The sequence below is a fragment of the Gracilinanus agilis genome, chromosome 2 (assembly GCF_016433145.1).
Source record: "Gracilinanus agilis isolate LMUSP501 chromosome 2, AgileGrace, whole genome shotgun sequence".
Taxonomy (NCBI): domain Eukaryota; kingdom Metazoa; phylum Chordata; class Mammalia; order Didelphimorphia; family Didelphidae; genus Gracilinanus; species Gracilinanus agilis.
Window position 1 is genome coordinate 338,288,391 of NC_058131.1, and position 20,228 is coordinate 338,308,618.

Consider the following 20,228-nt stretch of genomic DNA (forward strand, 5'->3'; position numbering starts at 1 on the left):
TGTGAGGGCTGCTAGGCCTATACCCCTGGGATGTCCCAGTTTCCCTATCTCTGAGCTGGAGAAATGACTCTCTCCCCACACACAGACTGAGGCAACATCTTCTAAGGACTTTGAGTTCCCTGACAGGAAGGACTCAGTACTCGACTGACTGCTTTTTCTATATATTCCCATAAAGAAAAGACAGATAGACCTCTTAATCAATGGGATAAGAGATCAATGGTGGATTCTCTGCCTAGCAGCCTCTACCGTGGAGCCTCCAGGGGCCGAGTAAGATGACAGAATCCCAGAATCTCAGTCAGAGCTAGAAGGGTCCTCAGAGGCCCCTCGGCAGAATCCTTGCCCGTACTGAAATCCTGTGAACACTATCCCTGGTGAGTGGTCATCCGGCTTCTGGTGAAGGGCCTTTCCTGTCAGGGAACTCAGTCTCATGGAGGCCCATTCCACTTTCTGAAATCTCCAATTATAAGCAAGATTTTTCTTATAAAAAGTTTAAATCTACCTCTCTGAAGCTTCCACTCACGACTCCTGGCTTTGCCTTCCAGGACTAAGTAGAATAAGGCGAACCCCGCTTCCCCATGACAGTCCCTCAAAGACTTAAAGCCACATCCCACACCTTATCTTCCCCAGGCAATACATCCCTGGTTCTTTTAATTGATCACCGCCTCATAGTCTAGGGCAGGGGTCGGCAACATATGGCTCTTTCTGCAGGAGCCATAAAGTCCATTTTTTTTCAGGCGCTGTTACAGGAGCGCGCACTGTGAGCACTGTACGGCTCTTACGAAATTACATTTTAAAAAATGTGGCGTTTATGGCTCTCACGGCCAAAAAGGTTGCCGACCCCTGGTCTAGGGTAAAAGAAAACACACTCAAAGAAAAATGAACCTACTTCAATTCTGGCCCTGGCTTGCCCTCTCGATTGCTTTATGGACCCATATGATCATTTAGCCTGAGTCTCAGTTTCTTCACCTGTAAAATGGGGGTGGTCCCATGCCTCTTCGACTCATAGACCTGTTAGGAGGCTTGCCTGGGAGAATGGATGGCAAAGAACTCTGTAAACTATCATGTACTCTACAGAAACAACTTACTGTTGTTTCTCTATACTACCTGTATGGAAGGTACAAATCTGAGGATTGATGTCAGTCATTAGCAGCCACTTTGGATAGTTTTTGTAGATTACTAGAGGGATTGGTGACAGAGAGGAAACTGAAAACAGGAGACAGATTGTGAAGTTCAAATATCTGAAAGACTAGCATGAGGAAGAAATATTTTTGACTCATTCTGCCTGACCCTGGAGGGCAGAGCCAGGACCAAAGCTGAAGGAGAGGAGTATATGGGAAACATATTGGTATGGGGAAAAACTTTCTTAACGATGACTGCTAACTAAAGGAGCATGAACTGACTCATGAGGTGATGAGTTCCCTGGTCCCAGAAGTGTTCAACAAGAGGCTGGATGACCACTTGACAAAGGTTTTATAGCACAGATTCCTGTTTTAGGTAGGAACTAGGCTAGAGGCCTTGTCCAGAGCCCTCCAGCTCTGGCAGAAAGAGATTATAAATCAAAGCCATCGAATTGGTTCTGAGTTTCAAAACATTGGAATTGCCCCCAAAATTCTTTCCCCAAATAGAAGAAAGCCTTGAGAAAACATACCTGGAGTTTAGAGTAGAAAGAAGCTATAGCAATAAGAATCTCAGTCACTATTGAAGAGAAGAAACTATGGGAAATCATTCTCCAGGCCCATTCTGCAGGTTCTCACTTGTTTCCTGAAATTCCCCAAACACCAAGTGCCCATTAGCTCTTGGCAAGCCAGTTCTCAGAGGAGCCAGGTGCAGGGCCTCCAGTAGATGAGAGGAAATCCACTCAGCTGCCTCCTTTCCCGACTCCCAATCTCCCAGGTGCTGCCCAACCAAATCTCTGAATCCTATAGGTTCAACAACCTGAATCAGAAGTCTGGGCTCCAAATTGTGGGTCTCCCCCACCATCCTATTTTCTCATCCCCTTAGCTCAGCTTTGAAAAAAAAAATATCTCAATTATCTATAGTCACTGAAGGTAGGCCTTATAGGATTCATAGGATCATAAACTTAGAATTGCAAGGTACTTTAGATGTCACCTAGCTCAAGCCTCACATTTTACAGATGAGGAAAATGAGGCCCAGAAAGGTGATCACAAGGTAATGAAGTAACAGAGGTAGGGCTTAAACACAGATCCCTTGGATTCAGGGAAACAGTGCACAAAACAGGCTTTGGTGAACTCCAAAGCACTAGGTACATGGAATGCCATAGAAGCATGCTGAGTTGGGTCATCAAGCATTTATTAAGCACCTGTTACAAAACCCTGGCGATACAGAGGAAGGCAAGAGCCAGTTCCTACTCCTGGGAAGCCTAAAATCTAATGGGGGAGGCAAAAGACAAGTACCTAAGGGATAATCATGGAGGGAAGGCTCTAGCATTAGAGGAGATTATGAAAGCTTTTTGAAGAAGGTGAAATTGTAGCTGAGACATGAAGTCAAGAGGTAAAAATGGGGAGGGGGGAACATTCCAAGCATAGTGAACAGCCAGTGAAAATGCAGGAGATGGAGTGTCCTGTGTAAGGGAAGAGCAAGGAAGTCAGTGACACTGGATCACAAAGTATGGGAGGAGACAGGGAGGAGACAGGGAGTGAGGTTTAAGAGGCCTGGAGAGCTCGAAAGGGGCCAGGTTATAGAGATCTCGAGTGCCAAAGGCTTGTATATTTAATCTTAAAGATCATAGGAAGCCACTGGAGTTTACTGAAGGCGGGGAGGGGGGACGGGTAAGGATGGCACCGTCGGGCTTGGACTTTAGGAAAATCAGTTTAACAGTTCAGGATGGACTGGAGTGGGGAGATATTTCAGACAGGGTGACCAGTCAGCATAGTTGAGCAGATAGGAGTTTCACATTTTCCTGGGGAAGTAGTAACACAGAAGGGAAAAAAAAGCCCTTGATTGGGCTCAGAATTACCAAAATTCTAGACTCAGCTCTCTGGCAGCTCAACATACAACTTATTCTTCTCTTAACCGCAATCTCCTCTGTAGAATAAAGGGGTTAAACTACATAGTCACTGAGGTCTGTACCTGCTCTAACAGTAGATAGCCTCTGTGTTCCATGTTCTAAGTCTCTTCTAGCTCTGGCATTCCATTTTCTTTGTTCTAAGTTCCTTTTCAGCTTGGACTTTCCAGGTCCTAAAATTCCTTCTAAACAAAAAGTCAGTTCTGACATTTTATCATTCTCAGAAGCATCCCTGTGGCCAAAGCTCCTGAGTCAGACCCACCTCACCCACCATCTGTTGCCTGTGACAGATGAGTTGGTTCCTCAGGAAGTAAATCTGAGCAGGGGCATGTATCACATGGTATAATGTGGCAGAGAGAAATGGAGGCTACAGCATGAGCCCTTAGAGCAGTGGTTCCCAAACTTTTTTGGCCTACTGCCCCCTTTCCAGAAAAAAATATTACTTAGCGCCCCTTGTCACATACTATCACCACCCCCTTACAGTTATTCACCACCCCCAAATGCACCTGTGGCCATCACCACCCCTCCTGGATCACTGCAGCACCCACTAGGGGGTGGTGGCGCCCACTTTGGGAATCACTGCCTTAGAAGATCATAGTTGAGCTTCAGTCATGATGCCAGGCAAGGCCCTAAAACTAGTCTTAGTGGATGGAATGTGACATGTTGTGAGAATCCCAGTTTGACCTTCTACATACACACACACACACACACACACACACACACACACCTTGCCATCAAAAGAGATAAATCTCAACAGCCAATCACTGGATAACATCCAACATGGCAGAGAAAAGTAGGTAACAAACAGCCTAAGAATCAGAGACCTAGTGGTTGGTTCCCTCTCTCATTCCTCTTCTATCAAACCAGGGGAACGGCCCTTCCCACCGGACTTAGAGCTGAAGAATACCAAAGCCGAGACAATATAGGATGACAGTTGTCAGAACTGGCAGGGGCCTCATAATATGGAATGTAAGAGTTGGATACGACCTTATAGATGATACAGTTCAACTTCCTCATTCAGGCCCCGGGGGGAGGTTGTGACTTACCCAGACTGAGTCAGTGAATTTAGGGTGGAGCTAGGTGGCTCGGTGGATAAAACCAATATATAGTATTAATTCCAAGATGGAAGATAAGGGTTTAAAAAAAATAATAATAATAATAATAATCCCTTACCTGTATCCCTTAGCACACAGTGCCTGGCACAAAGTCAGTGCTTAACAAATACAGTTGACTGGCTGTATTGACTTTATGGTTTACAAAGTAGTTTCATATCAATCTGATCCCAACCACACCACTGTGAGATCATTAAGACCAGTATTACTATTCCCATTTTGTAGATGATAAATCTAAGGGGAAGTGATATGCCCAGATCACATGGCTATTAAATGATAGAACTAAGACCAGGTTTCTGACTGCCCATGAGTGCTCTTCCAACCACATTAGTCTTCTGCCCTGACAGAAAAATTCAATGACCCAGTCCTCCAAATATACCCTAAATTGTGTTCCCTTTTTTAACTGTTTCCTCTTTTCTTAGATGAGGAACAGCAACCTCATGAGGAAGTACCAGGACAGTTAAGCCCATTTAATAGATTAAGAGACTGTGAGAGAGGGGAAGTGACTAGCTATCAGAACCAAAACTGAAACCCAGGGCTCCTCATCCCTAGCCCAGTAGTACTCTTTCCACTACACTACTGTGACTTCAACATGAGAAAATGCACAAAATTGGGAAAGAGTGGGAATTATAGATTATGTGGAATGATATGAAATGATGCTAAAGTCAGACTATGGAGAGCCTTGAATGCCAGACTGAGTTCAGGCTTTGTCCTTTAAGCAATGGAGAGACATAGACAGTTTTTGAATGAGGGAATGTAGTGATATAAGTTGGGCTTTGGAAAGTTTCATCTGTAGGATGGATAGGTGTGAGGAATTGGGAGGGGGAAGGCAGGAAAGAGACCATAGGCAGTAATGATAAGGTGAAGTGAACTAGGTGTCAGGAGTTTTAGGCATGCCTCTGACTCTAAATAGCTAGGTCACCATGGTTAAGTTATCTTCCTTCCCTGGGTCTCAGTTTCCCCATCTGTAAAATGAAGAGGTTGGGCCACATTTTCTCTAAGGTTCCTTCCAGCGCTAAAAGATGAGACTCTCCAACACTATTTCCCACTCCTTCCCACTGCCAAAACAACAACAACCACCACAAAAAAACTTAGGTTGAACAGAAGATAATAAGGGCCTGAGAGCAAGGGTGGTGATTGAGAGGCCAAAAGCAGTGGATGGATCCAAAAGTCATTAGAAAGGAAAAGTTGTCAGGATTTGGTCCCTGCTTTTATCCTGGCAACAATGGCTTAGCTGGGAAATTTGACTAACACGGGGAATATTAAACAATATAGAAGAGAAGGTACAACAAATGGTATAAACTCAGTTATCCAAAGAAGTCAGGGCCTTGAGTTCCTCAGAAAAGGTTCAATGGATCACAGAATAGAGAGCTGGAAAATTCCCAAGAGAATCACCTCATCCAATCTCTTCATGTGATTCAATCTAGAGTTCTTTTAACTCCAGATTCCAACAGGCCAACTTATCGTGGAAGAGTTCCTAGTGGTCCCTGAAGGATTTAAGTAGGTGATGAGCAAAGATGTTTCCAGTAAGGGCAAAACAGAGTGAGCAAAGATACAGAGGAAGTAACAGGCAGGGTGTGTGATAGGCTTGGAGATCACTTTGACAAGCATAAGTGGGAGTATTTAAGGGAGTAGCGAAAGATAAGGCTGAGGCTGAAGTTTAGAGATAGACTCTGGAAAGCTTTGTACGGCAGACTAAGTCTGGACTCTATGTAGACAATGGGGAGTCATAGATAGTTTCTGAGCAGGAGGAAAGATATGATGAAAATGGTATTTTCCTTGAACTATGTTCTCAGTTTCTACCTCACCCCAGAAGAGGGCTTCTTCCTTCTGGCTCCTACTATTTGAAGATGTCTGTCCAAAAGCCATGTTTCCCATTCATCTGTTTCATTCAGTCTGTTCCCTTCTGTATCTCTACTCTCCCATCTGGAAAACCAGACTGCTCCCTGTCCCTGGAGCACTCTTGCCCACCCACAAACATCCTCTCTCTCAACTCCTATTCAGTACATGGTGAGCATTAACCTCCATCATCCCAGTGGATCCACCAACGCAGGCTGCCCTCCACCCCTTCTCCTCTTGTCAACTGGGACAATCAAATCAGAGGGGCTCTTCCTTGGGTTTTACAAAGAACAATGTGGTCCAATTGATATGCTAGAGTGGCAAATCTAAACTTGACATCAAAAAACCTGGGTTCAAATCTTGATTTGGACATAGTTATGTGATCTAGGGCAAGTCTCTTCATTTCAGTTTCAAACTCCATTCCCTGCACTGCTTTGTGACATGATTGGGGTGGAAAGTGCTATAAATCATAAAGGATTATATAAATATGAAGTGTGAAATACTATTTTTATTTCAAGGCTCTGTATTTTGCTGGCATGAGTACTCTTCCCCAACAGAGATCCCAACTCCTTTAACTTAGCAGGTGGTCCCCAAGAGCTGTTGAGGTCAAAAGAGTCATTCCCAACTGTAGCCATCCTAGTACCAAGGCTCTCCAAACTTTAGCTAGAATAATCCTCAGGGAGTAAAAATGCAATTCTTTGCTGGCCTCTGTAAACAGCCTGAAAAAACCTACCTAGATCTTGAGTTCTCCTAGAATCACATTTGAAAACCCAGAGTCACACTGCAATTAGGAAATTACAATAAGACTATTAAAATTATTAATGTTATGATAACTAATTTTATTTTGTTTAGCTCGTTATTTCATTAGTTTTGGGAACTTCCCAGAGAGGAACACCATCTATCAGTGGAGAACAGTGACTTAAGACTAATAGCTAATTGCCCAAAGTCACAAAGTGAACATTAGCTGTCAAAGCTGAGACTTGAAGCCAAGGCTCCTCACTCTAATTCCGGTATTTCTTTCATTATACTACCTAGAGCATGGGACCTGAAGTCAAGAAGATCTGAATTCAAATCTGGCCTCAAACACTTACTAGCTGTGTCACCCTGGGCAAGCTGTTTAGGCCTGTTTGCCTCATTTTCCTCATCTGTAAAATGAACTGAAGAAGGAAATGGCAAACCACTCCAGTATCTTTGCCAAGAAAATTCCAAATAGACTTATGAAGAGTCAAACACAACCAAAAACAACTGAACGACAACATATTCTGCCCTCAATATGAGCAAATACACAAAAATAGGCAAGAGCGGGAATTGGAGAACAGAAATGTCAAAACGCACAGCTCACAGGCCAATTGTGGTCCACTGTACTCCTGAGTGTAGACTGAACCTGATTAAAGCATATTTAGGAAATATTTAATAAAATAAAATTACAAGAAACATAGGTAATGTTAAAATGTGATTTTCTGAATCAATATATACTCACAGAGAGATTTTGAAGTCTGGTCTAGCCTCTTCTTCCCTCCCACCCACCCCTTCTCTCTGTCTCTCTTTCTGCCTCACTGTCTCTGCCTCTGTCTCTCTCTCTCTCTCACATACACACACACACACACACACACACACACACACATACATACACACACATTTCTATGAGTTTGACCCACTGGTGTAGAATATATGAAGAGAAATCAGAAGCAGGATTAGAACATAGGCCTTCCAGATTCTGAGGCCAGCTCTCTCTATTCATTACCCAAAACTGTCATGATAATGATAAACAATACTACAGAAGGACAGGAAATTCTAGGTTCTTTTCCTGATTCTTCTAGTAATTTGTTGAATGACCTTGGACAATTCATCTTCCTTTCTAGGCCTCAGTTTTCTCAATTGACTCCAGAATTCAGAGGGCCTTCAATTCTAGGCTAAGTGGCTTCCTTCCATATTCTCTTAAAGAAACAACTGAGGGGCTCTGGGACAAGGAGGAGAGCTGGGGTAACATAATTACAATCATGTTTCTAATAATAGTTAGGGATTAGTGAGGTAAAGTCCAGAGTCACAGAACTGGAAGGGACTCCACAGGCCAGACAGTCTTAACTCATACCCCAAAAGTAATCCCCACTGTAACATGAAATGGTCTACCATATTCAGCCAGAAGACCACCAGAGAGGGGAAGCCCATTTGATAACCTCCTGTGCTGCCCACTCCACCTTTAAGACAACTTGAACTATTAGGAATTATTTCCTGACTTCAGGCCTAAATTTTCCTCTTGGCAATTCCTCCCCATTGTTCCTGGTTCTGTCCTCCCAGACCAAATGGAACAAGTCGAATCCCTGATCCACATGAGAGTCAGCATGTCATTCACTTCCCTTCCTCTCCCTACCCCCTCAGTTTTGCTTTTCCAGACTAAACACCATTCTTTCAGTTCCTTCAAAGGATCCTAATAACATGGCACCTTCACCATCTTGATTGCCCTCCTTTGGGCACTCTCCAGTTTATCAATGTCATATCTATACTTTCTCCTAGAACGGAAACAACAGTCCAGATGTGTTCTGACCAGGCACAGCAGGACCATCACTTCCCTATTCCTGGAAGCCCTACCTCTCAGTGTGGCCCAAGAGCTAAGTATCCTTTATGATACTGTGGACTACTGAATTGGTGGACCACCAGAACCTCCAGATCTTTTTCAAACTTCCATCTTACCATTCATCTCCAATACTGTATTTGTAACATTGATTAAAAACAAAAAAACTTCAAGTTTAAAAAACCTGAATGCTCATCCTGTGAGTAAGAGATTATATTTGTTCTGCCTGGCCCCATAGGTCAAGAATAGGAGCAACGAGTGGAACCGTATCCGCATCGAATTTCTCCTTATTAGATTCAGTTCAATGGTCTTGCCTGTCAAGATCTTTTTAGATCCTAATTGTGTTACTCAGTTATGCCTTCCAGCTTTGTGTCACCTGCAGATGTGAGAGGATGTCACCTATGACTTAATACAAATCAATGATCAGGGGAGGAAAAAAATAGTTGAGGACTCAGAACAGGTCTCCATGTACTTCTATTGGAGACATCCTTCTAGAGCTGACACTGAACCATTACAACTACTCTGAATCTACTCATTCAAACAGTTCCAAATCCATCTAACTGATAGCTAGGTAGCCTAGCAGATAAAACTCTAGACCTGGAGTTAGGAAGGCCTAAGTTCAGATCCCACCACCACCAACCAAATAACTAGTTGTATGACTTGACTTCTGTCTACCTCAATTTCCTCATCTATAAAATGGGAATAATAATGGCATCTACCTCCCAGAGTTGTTGTGAGAGAAAAAATGAAATAATATTTCTAAAATGTTTTGTATACTTTAAAGCACTTTATATAAATAGTAGCTGTTATTACTTTTATTATCTAATTGAATTTTCACCTAGTTCAAACCTTTCCACACCTTCTAAAGAATAGCGTGAAATGCTTATCAAACATTATGTTCAAAAATCTAGGTAAACTATATCTGTAGCATTCCACTCATGGGCCACTTTTTTTACCCTGTCAGAAAAGGAAGTAAGATTCATCTCTTCATGATCTGTTCTGGATGAAAGCCGTTCTGGCTCTGTGTAATCACTGCTTCCTTTTCTGGATGCTCACTAACCATTCCTTCAGTAATCTATTCTAGAATCTCCCCAAGAATTGACGTCAAGATCAATGACCTATTTTTTGTAGACCCAATTCTTTTCTTTTAAAAAAATTCTAGAAGAATGTGTAGAGTTAATGGGGAGTCATTAGAAAAGAAGAAAAGTTTAGTTCTGCAGTCAAAGGTCAGTAAGAAATAGGAAAGTGCTAACCTCTTGCTAAGGTCTTCTTGCTCCATTTATTCTCAGTGTCTTTTAAGATTCTTGGGCTATTTGTAGGTAATAGATTTTGCTACTAAAAGCAATGCAATGATCCAGGACAATTCTAAGAGACTTATGAGAAAGAATGCTATTCACAATTCTAAGAGACTTATGAGAAAGAATGCTATTCACATTTAGAGAAAGAACTGTTGGAGTAGAAACACAGAAGAAAAACATATGATTTACCACTTGTTTATATGGGTATATGATTTGGGATTGGGGTTTTAGAAGATGTCTCTATTACAAAAATGAATAATATGGAAGTAGGATTTGAGGGATAATATACATAGATAGCCCAGTGGAATTGCTTGTCAACTCCATGAGGGAGAGGGGAGGGAGACAATACGAATCATGTAACCATGGTAAAAAAATTTTTTTAATTAAAAAAAAAAGATTTTTGGCCTATTTGTAACAGACAAATGATTGCCACCAGAAAGTTTCAAAGAAAAGAGAGGAAGCAACTAAATAAGTAGTCAAGTCTCAACTCTCCTGTTTCTTCTCCTTCCCATACCTCCCCTGTTATCCTTTTATTAAAGATCTAGAGGGAGATATGGAAGAAAAAATGAATAAAGCAATCCATTTATAGTTTATAGAACATTCCTAGACATCATCACATACTATACTTGATAATAATCCTGTGAGGGAATCAGTATAGGAAGTAATACCCCCATTCTAGAAAAGAAGGAAACTGAGGGGCAGAGATATAACATCAACTTGCTGAGTCAATGTCACATCTCTAGTGGGAAGCAGTTAGGCTCAACCTCCAAGCTCCTTCTTCCTACAACTATATTACACAGCCCCTCATGGCCAATGGGAAGTCTCCACTCTTCTAGAGTTCCTGCCACCACCACCCCACCAAGACAGAAACTGAACTCAGTTTCACTTGGTGCTGAATCATGATGAGCCTTTCCTTTCCACCTCACTCAAGATAGTCTCAATTTCACATGATTTCCTCTGATTCCCAAGGGGCCCCTGACAGGAGGGGAAATTCTAGGGGCCCGAGATGAAAATAGTGTGGCTACAGACAGACTGACAAGGGAGTTAATGAGAGAGTTGTGGTGAGAAGAGGAAAGGGAGAAGAAGTTCTGTGAAGGAAGCAAGCCCCCTGTATGTCCTTGCCATATTGCACTCTAAAACATTTCTAATGATCTAACTTTGGCTCTGGCTCTCTCTCTCTCTCTCTCTCTCTCTCTCTCTCTCTCTCTCTCTCTCTCTCTCTCTCTCTGCCTCCCTCCTTCCTAGATTAATCGATTGGCTTATCTCTCTCTTCAAATTGCCCTATTATTTCTAATGTGAATTTAGTACTTGCTTGGTCCTCTATACTTTCCCACCCCTGGACCTTTGTTTATACTCTAAAGCTGGAGTGTATGCTCTCCCCTATTCATCTCTGACTATTCTAATCCTTTCCAGGTTTTGGGGTCCAACTCTTTCACAAAGCCTATCCTGTTCCCCATAGTTAGGAGCAATTATTTCCCACTAAGACTTCACATAACACTTGGTTTGCTCCTCTCTAATGTAAGGATTCTGTACAGTTTTGTATTTTACTTAGTTGAAGTTGCCTTGCGGGCCCCTCTTCTAGATGGCAAACTTCATGAAAGTGAGATTACAGTTCTATTCATCTTTGCTTACCACACTACCTATATCACAGGGCATTGTACAAAACATGCACTTAATAAATGTTTATAAAAGCCACCAATATTTGGTGCCTAACTGCTTCCCACTAGAGATGTGACATTGACTCAGCAAGTTGATTTGGTCCCAGTTAAAATGATATAGGTAAGAGGGGGAGAGAGGGACAGAGAGATGGGGAGAGAAAGAGAGATGGGGGCAGGGTGGAGAAAAAGACAGGGGAGGGGGAGAAGGAAGGGGAGAGATAGCGAGAGTGAAAGAGAGTGAGAGAGCAACTGGGACAGGGAGACATATAAGAGACAGGCTTTGTCCTCAGGGATCTCAGGGCCTAATTAGGAAGCTAAGACTTACACACAGGAAACAAGAGCAGTCTTATTTCAATTCAACAGGCATTTTATTGTACTCTTCTCCAATCGAACTGGCCTGTTAGCTATAGAATGGAAAAGGTAACTTTCCATTCACCTATCATAAAGCCAATGCACAAGTTGGTCCCCCAAATCTAGAATGAACTTCTTTCTCAGCTCTGCTTCATGGAATCCTTAACATCCTTCAAAGCATAAACACATGCTACTTCCTACACAGGGACCTTCCTGAATCCCTCCTGCCCCCCAATTACTAATACATTCTTCCTCCTAAATTGCTTTCTACATATTTTGTATTTACTAACTTGTTTACATGTTGTATTCCTCCACCACCACCAGCAGCAGGAGACGTTGAGGGCAGGGGCTGTTTCATTTTTGGCTTCAAATTCTCAGCACTTAGCATAATGCCCATTCTTTAATAAATGTTTGAATTGAACAGCATGCTACAGGGAAGAATGGACCGAGGACCAGATAGCTCTGCTGTATACTAAATGTGGGACCTTGAACAAATCACTAAAACCTCTCTGGGCCTTAGGTTTCTCATCCACAAAATGGAGGCACTGGACTGCAAGATCTCTAATGTCCTTTTGAGCTCTAAACTCTTGACACTAATATATATTTCAAGGATCTCCAATTTTGTCAAGGAAAATGCTCCCATCATGTCTTAGCACGTTCAATGTTTCATGAGTTGTTGTTGACAAAAAAAAAAAAAATCCATCACCTTGTGGTCAATCTGATAATGACCATCCTTAGACTGGTCCTAACTAAGAACACAAGGATGTTCAGTTACCAAAGCCATACAGGAAGCCTCTCTGCCTTGGCAAAACTTGACAGAGCTTGGACCACATTAGCATAGGCTGCAAGAGCCCTAGGTCAAGATAAGCAACATAGGACTCTATCAGGAAATAAGAACATTAGGCTTGCATTCAAATCCTACCTCAGTACTCACTAGTTGTGAGAACCTGAGCAAATAATTTAACTTTTCTGAGCCTCAGTTTCTTCTTTTTTAAATTGGGGATAATAATGGTACCCATCTTATTGGTCTTCTATGAAGATCAAATGAAATGATGCATGCACAGCACAATATAAACATCAGCCTCTTTTTAAAAAGAATGATCAGGGTCATCTCTATGCCAAGATAAGGCATCAAAGGAGGATGACGGGGAGAAAAAGTTAGCAAGACCATATGTTAGTGATGGCAAACCTTTTAGAAATGAAGTGCCAGGCCCTGACCCTACCCCTTAGTCTGAGTGCTGTGTCGGCCCCTGACCAGAGACTAAGTGCCATGCCATGCCCTCCTCCCCAATCCCAATTAGCCCAGACAGAGAAGGGAAGAAGCACTCCCACTGGGCTGCTGGGTAGAGGGGTGGGTAATGAGCAAAATGTCATCAGGTATGGTGGAAAGGGAAAGGGAACAGCTCCATCTGAGTCCCTCTGCCTTTCTAATAACAAACCGGAAGGGGGGAGCTGCCTACAGAGAGCACTCTGCATGCCATCTTTTACACCCATGCCACAGGTTCAACATCACTGCCATATGTGATTTAACAAAGACTTCAGGAGATTTCTAGTAGCTGAGAAGGTAACAATGTGACTGTCTTGGGTACTAGTTTTTTCTTAGTGAGAAAAGGCTTTGTAAAGCACTAGACTGGCATAAGGAAAAGAGAAGTGATTCAGGGGATATAGGCTTAGCCCTGGACCTGAAGCCAAGAACATCTGAGTTTGGATCCCTCCCTAGGTTCTCATTAGCTGTGTGACTAGAAGCAAGTCACTTCACCTGTTTAGTCTTCAGGTTTCCTTCCAGCTCAGATGTTCTACATTCTAACTTGTATGTGTTTGGTTAGATCCATTCCTGCCTTGACATTCTATGTTCTATGTTTTGAGATCTCTTCCAACTGTGCCATTCTATGTTCTGTGTTTGAGGGTCCCCTCCATTTATGATATTCTATGTTCTTTACTAGTCAAGGTTGGACTTTTTATCCACACCAGGTAAGAGAAGACAGGACTGATGTGGATTAATGGTTTAGGGGAGCTTTGTTTCATGAATACTAATCAATCAATTTAACAAAACAAATTCACTCAATATCTTTAATGCCTTAATGTGTAAGGTTATCTTTCTATAGATAGCACTTCATTCCATTTGATGCAATTACCTGATTGAGGTTGACTGGGTAGGGAATATTATTCAATGTTGTGGTATCAGACAATGATGTCCTAAATGTCTTGATTTGTTCTGGCTTATCAGCAAACAGTGCTAGAGGGGAAACAGAATCCAGCCCTCTCTTCTCTCAGTTCAGTGCCCTTTTCACTATACCATGATGCCAGTTCATTTGAGGCCACCTTACCATTACTATAGAGTAGGAATGACCAACCTGGCCTGCATTACACCAAATAAAACAACAATGATAAGACCATCAAGTCCAAATCTCTCATTAGAGTTGGGAAAACTGTGACCCAGAAAGAAATTCTTTGCTCCAAGCTACCCAAGGAATGAAGGGTAATGTCTATTCTTCCTTACTCCACAAATAATTTCCAGCCACAGGGAAGTTAGGTGGCTCAGTGAGGGGAGGTCCAGGGTTCAAATCTAGCCTCAGACACTTTCTGGCTATGTAACCTTGGGCAAGTCACTTAACAGGTCCCACTGCTCTTCTGCCTTGGAACCAACACTTAGCATCAATTCAAAGATGAAAAAGTAAATTTGTTGTTTTTTTAATAAAAACGAAAATTTACAGCCACAACCCTAAAACCAAAAGCACACTCTCCCTTAGGGAACCCAGTCTGAGGAGCTGTGAATCACACCAGATTGGGACTATCTCAGTTTTCCCCTTTTCAAAAGGCAAGGGGAAATGCAGATTAGCAGAAGAGGGAAGGAAAGGGTTAACACTGCACCATCTGCACATAAGCCAGAGGGAAGCCATGACAGCAGAAAGAAATGGGATAACTACCCCCCTCCTAGCCCCCTCTCAACCCTGCAAGCAACCTCCTTCCAATAAAGCACAAAGAGGTCATTGGCTATTCACCCACCCAGCAAAGGAATCCACATTGATAAAAGGGGCACAGCAGAGGCCCCCAGAAGAAAGGCGTATTAATGAGCCAAGAATGTACATCCACCAAAAGGAGAAAAGTGTAGAGAAAGCCGGGTGGGCTTGAATTCTGTCTTGTCTCCTAATCTCAGCTAAAGATTTACCTCTCTCCTCCCTGAGGCACCATTTCCCCCATCCCCATCTCAACTTGCCTGAAACAATAACCATCAGCTGGTAATAACAATGTCATCAGACATTTTTGTGGCACTTTCATATGCTTTCACACGCTTGGTTCCCTCGACCCTCATTATTTTTTTATTCTAAGGACTAACTGAGAGGAGAAGGGGATTCACTGAGAAATGTCAGTGCAGTAAAAACAAAAGTTATTGATCATTTTTTAAAAAATTATTTGCCCAGGGCAGCCTGGCAGGAGTGGGCACTCCTTGGCTGTTACTAATCTGTGACCTCCCAAAGGGCAGGAGCTTAGCTAGGCTTTGACTCTCTTCCAAGTGTTTAATAATGCTTAAAGGGCTATAAAACAGCCTATAAAGGTGAGCTGTGGTTATTACCTTCTGATCCAGACTTTCTTTAGGTGGTCTTGTAGTCAGGAGACCTGGAGAGAATAAAAAAGATTTATTGTTGTTAGGGATCTTAGAATTGATCTGGTCTATCCTCCTCACTTGCAGATTGGGGTACTGAGACCCAGTGAAGGTAAACCCAAAGTCACATGGGAAGTAAGTGGGAAATTTAAATTGGACCAAACTCTTCTAATTCCAGATCCAGTGTTCTTTCCACTCTTCCACCCACATTAGGCAACAGACTGTGTGTCCTGGTTTTAACATTTCTTAGTCAATCCTGGGACAAGTCACTTCACTATTGGAGCCCAATAGTGGTAAAAGCACAGGATATGGAATTTAGAGGCTATGGGTTTGAATCTTGGCCCTGCCACTAACTATCTGTGTGACATTTGACAAGTCACTTAATGTGGACCTCAGTTTCCTGTTTTGTGAAATGACCTTTAGTCTCATCTTGCTTAAAATTCTGTAGTCTTGTGATTCTGTTCCCCAGTTTCCACAAGGGTTATCTTGTTGTAAGGAAGGAACTTTTGAAACTTAAGCTTGAGACTTCTGTAATGAGAGGGTGTGGAGGAATGTGAGTATAAGTGAGAGAGGAACTTGAGTTCCTACTCCTCACTCTCTCACATCCCCACTGATGCAGAAGAGGGAGGAACTTGCTGGGTACAGAGACAGGAATGTGGGAGCTGGGCCCAACTTTCCAAGGCCTGGTCACTAAATTAACAAGCATAGACCTCATTCTTTCCATTTGGACTCCATTACGGGCCCCAGAAAAGAAAGCACTCATTTTTAAAGTAAAGAATCTCAATTCTGTTGCTTCCTAGATGTATGACCTTGGACAAGTCACTTTGGGGACTCGGTTTTCTCATCTATAAAATAAAAGGTTGAAATGAAATTGCATTCCAGTTCTAGATGTCTGAACCATAATAAGCAAAATTCAAGGCATTTCTGGAGCCCTTTAAAAGATTTGCACAGAACATTTCTCATCCTACTCCTAAGAGGCAAGTATTATCATCCTATTTTGGAAGTGAGGAAACTGAGTTTCAGAGATCATACTGCCAATCAGTATTAGATTCCAAGTCTAGTAAGTGCCTTTTACCCCCTATTATTCTCTAAGGAAAAGTTTTTAATAGGAAAAACATTAAAAAGGTATTTTTAATTAAAAAATTTTTATATCTAAACATTAAGTGAAAAAACTGAGAGTTGGGGAACAGGTAGGAGATATTGAGATTTAGCTGTCTTTGATCAGTACTCTGATCAATCAGCTCCTACTCTGTGCTCTGCACTATGTAAAATAAAGAATCCCTAAATCTGAGTTCAAACTTAGAAAATCTAGTCCAACCCTTTAATTTTATAGATGGGGAATTAATTAATTAACAATTATTTAATAACTGGTTGCTATATTCCAGGAACTATGCTAGGCACTGAGGATACAGAAAAAAAGCAAAAAATAGTTCCTGCCCTCAAGAGTCTTACCTTCTAATGGGGAAATAACCCATTCATAAACAAATATTCCTAAAATATGTAGATGGACAGTCATCTTAGGAGGGAAGGGCCTAGGGGCTAGAAGTAGCACTAGAAAGTATCTCTTCCAGAAAGAAGGTAGTGCTTTAGTTGAGTCTTGAAGGAAGCCGGGGATTCTAAAAATAGATGGGAGGGAGGAGAACTTTCCAGAAGTATATTCCAACATAGCAGGGCCAAGTACAGAGTAGAATACAGAGCTCCTAACCTTCAGTTGAGGATACCAGAGCCCAGAGGAGGGAAGAGACACTGACAGCTGAGATCAGGATTCCTGCATCCTGATTCCTGGCCAGTGCTCTCTCTCTATGGAGCCAAGCTGGCGGCCTCCCAAGAGTACGCCACATTGCTTGCTGCCAAGGAGCTTACAGTCTACTTGAAGAAACTAGACTAAGAAGCTTAAAACAAAAGACAGACTATGATTTGCTGTGTATCCCCTTGGGATTGATTGGAAGAGCTGCTAAAGGCCCCTCAGAAACTGTAATTTTACTGACCAAATTCAAGAATCCAAGTGTTCATTTGTGCCCATGACTCAAAATTTGACTATACTAAGATTATGACATACCAGCCACAACAGCAGCCTTAGATGACCACTTCCCAGGACCTCATGTCCTGAGGGCATATAGGAGAAAAGGATTCCCACATCCCTCAAAGAGCACCATCTGACAAATGGGAGTAACATCTGCAGCCCTAGAAAACAGCCGTCTCCATAAGCCTGGGAGCTCTCAGAGCTTGGCTGGCCTCAAAAGGGTGGTGGGTTCCAGCCTATAAACTGGGTAACTATCTGCTTCCTAGGTGATCCTCTTTAGCAATGGATGCTGTCCTAGGATCGAAGAGCTGGAGGGAACCAGTTCATCAAAAGATCCTCATTTGATAATGTCTCAGATTGCAAAGGTATTAAATCTCAGATTAGGCTCATCCCTCAAGTATAGTAATGAACCTCGAAGGTCTTCTGTACAGATGAGAAAACTGAGGCCAAGGGAGGTAAGTGATCTGATCATTGGTTGCCTAAGTAGTAAGTGGCAGGTAGGATGAGAATCCAGGACCTCTAATTCCATGTCCATGATCCTTTCTATTAGATCAGGTTGCCTCTTCCTGAGCTGAAGCCCTTCTTGGAGGCTGGTTTGTTGCCTGTTCTCCTTCCGCCTCTGTCCTTTTCTCAGGATTCTGGTTTGAAACTGTGGCTTCTGAAATGCTCTCCCTTCTAATCCCCACATTCTAGAATCCCTAATTCCTTTCATAGCTCATCTCAGGTACCACATTCTTCATGAGGACTTTCCTGATCCCACTCTTCCACCAGAACCAGATGATTACTTTGTATGATATGTATACTTTCTATATGCACCTACTGTTAGTGCCTCTCCTACAAAGTTACCTTTGTGTTTATCTTTTCTTTAAACCCTTACCTTCTATCTTAGAATCAATACTGTATATTAGTTCCAAAGCAAAAGAGTGGTAAGGGCTAGGCAATGGGGGTTAAGTGACTTGCCCAGGGTGACACAGCTAGGAAGTATCTGAGGCCCAATTTGAACCCAGAACCTCCCATCTCGAGACATGGCTCTCAATGGCCTCACTGAGCCACCCAGCTGCTCCCCGTTGTATTTACTGGGGCCATGTTGTTTTCTGCAATAGAACATCAGCTGCCTGAAGGCAGGGACTATTGCTTTCTTTGTCCTAGAAGGCATTTCCCAGACATTTGCTGATCAACTGATAGACAATATCATTTGCTCTTGTTCCTCTGGTGGTACAGAGAAATCCATCTCTCCACTTACCCCACACACTGACTCCTTGTATAATAAAAGCCTCCCCAGCTAGTAGGTTCTGTCCCAAGTAGGGAACAAGTAGATATGACTCAGGGAGGGGATGGGAGACAGAAATCCACAACACGATCATTTTAGCATAAAGGGAAGCATGTACTGGTGAGAAATAGCTGGCCTCCAGCTAAACTGCTCCCTCCATTCAAGTCAGTAAGAAAAGTATGGGACAGATGTCACCAAACATCCTCAAAACAATGGCCTTGATGACATCAGATTGAAGGACTAATATACTAAGACATTTACTCTTTTGCATTTTTTTAAACTCTTATCTTCTGACTTAAAATCGACACCATGTATTTGTTCCAGGGAAGAAGAGCAGTAAAGACTAGGCAATGATTTGCCCAGCTAGGAAGGGTCTGAGGCCAGATTTGAACCCAAGTCCTCCTGACTTCAGGCCTAGCACTCACTAGTGCTACCTAGCTGTGCCCTCTTGTGAATTATTCAAAATATTTTCTAAACCATTTACTCATCTGCTCAAGGAGCCTCCCAACATTACTGTGGGGGAGATAAACACAGACTATCCCTGTTTGACAGGAGGAAAATTAGTCCAAGAAAGAAATGAAGTGCCCGGGGTCCCACAGTAAGTTAGTTCTCAGCTTGAGATTAAAACGTGGATCCCTGGATTAATTCCCTGGATCATTGTTTTTCCTACTGAAAGGACATCTCCTATCATATCACCCTATTCTCTACTCTAAGTAACAATTCCTTTGACACTAATCTTTAGTCCTTTTCATTGTTGGTGGCCTGTCTGCCCCAAGAAGGCTACAAGGTCTTTGATGGCAGAGGGTCCAAGATCATCAGAGAAGCAGTGTGGCATTATGTGCAAACAGCCAGGCCGTGGAGACAGGATGACTTGGGTTTAAATTCTACCTCTGAAGCATATAGGCTGTGGCACTCTGGGAAAGCCCCTTAACTTTTCAGGCAACTCTCTCCAGCTATAAATCAAAGGATAGTCATTGAATTACATTGGTAAAGGAAGGGAGTTTCCTCATCAGAGAGCTCCTGACACTGACCAAATCATAGGTTTGGACAAAAAAATAAATCCTCACCTCACTCTTCTTGATCGAAGTGATTGTGAGCGAGCTTTGCACACAGTCATGGGCTGCCTGACAGATTAAACAAGGATCTCATCTCTTCATTGTCCTGTCTGAAATGACTTTATATGGTTGAAAAATTCTCTTACCTGGCTCAGTCCCTGACCCACAGGGCTGGGGGTAAGGGGAAGACCAGATGTTCTCAGCTGAAAATCAGAGAGGGATGAAGAGAAGGTTAGCCAAGAGCTGTTCTCCATGGCCACAGGGGAGGGGACCAGAGAGTTCACAGACACAATGAAATTTGATTGTGAAAACATCTCCCATGTGCACCAAACTTTACCATTTCCATTTCCAAAGCATGTGCATATCAGTTATCTCACAGAATCATTCCCAAAGCCCAGAGAGGCAAAGGGCAGAGACCATT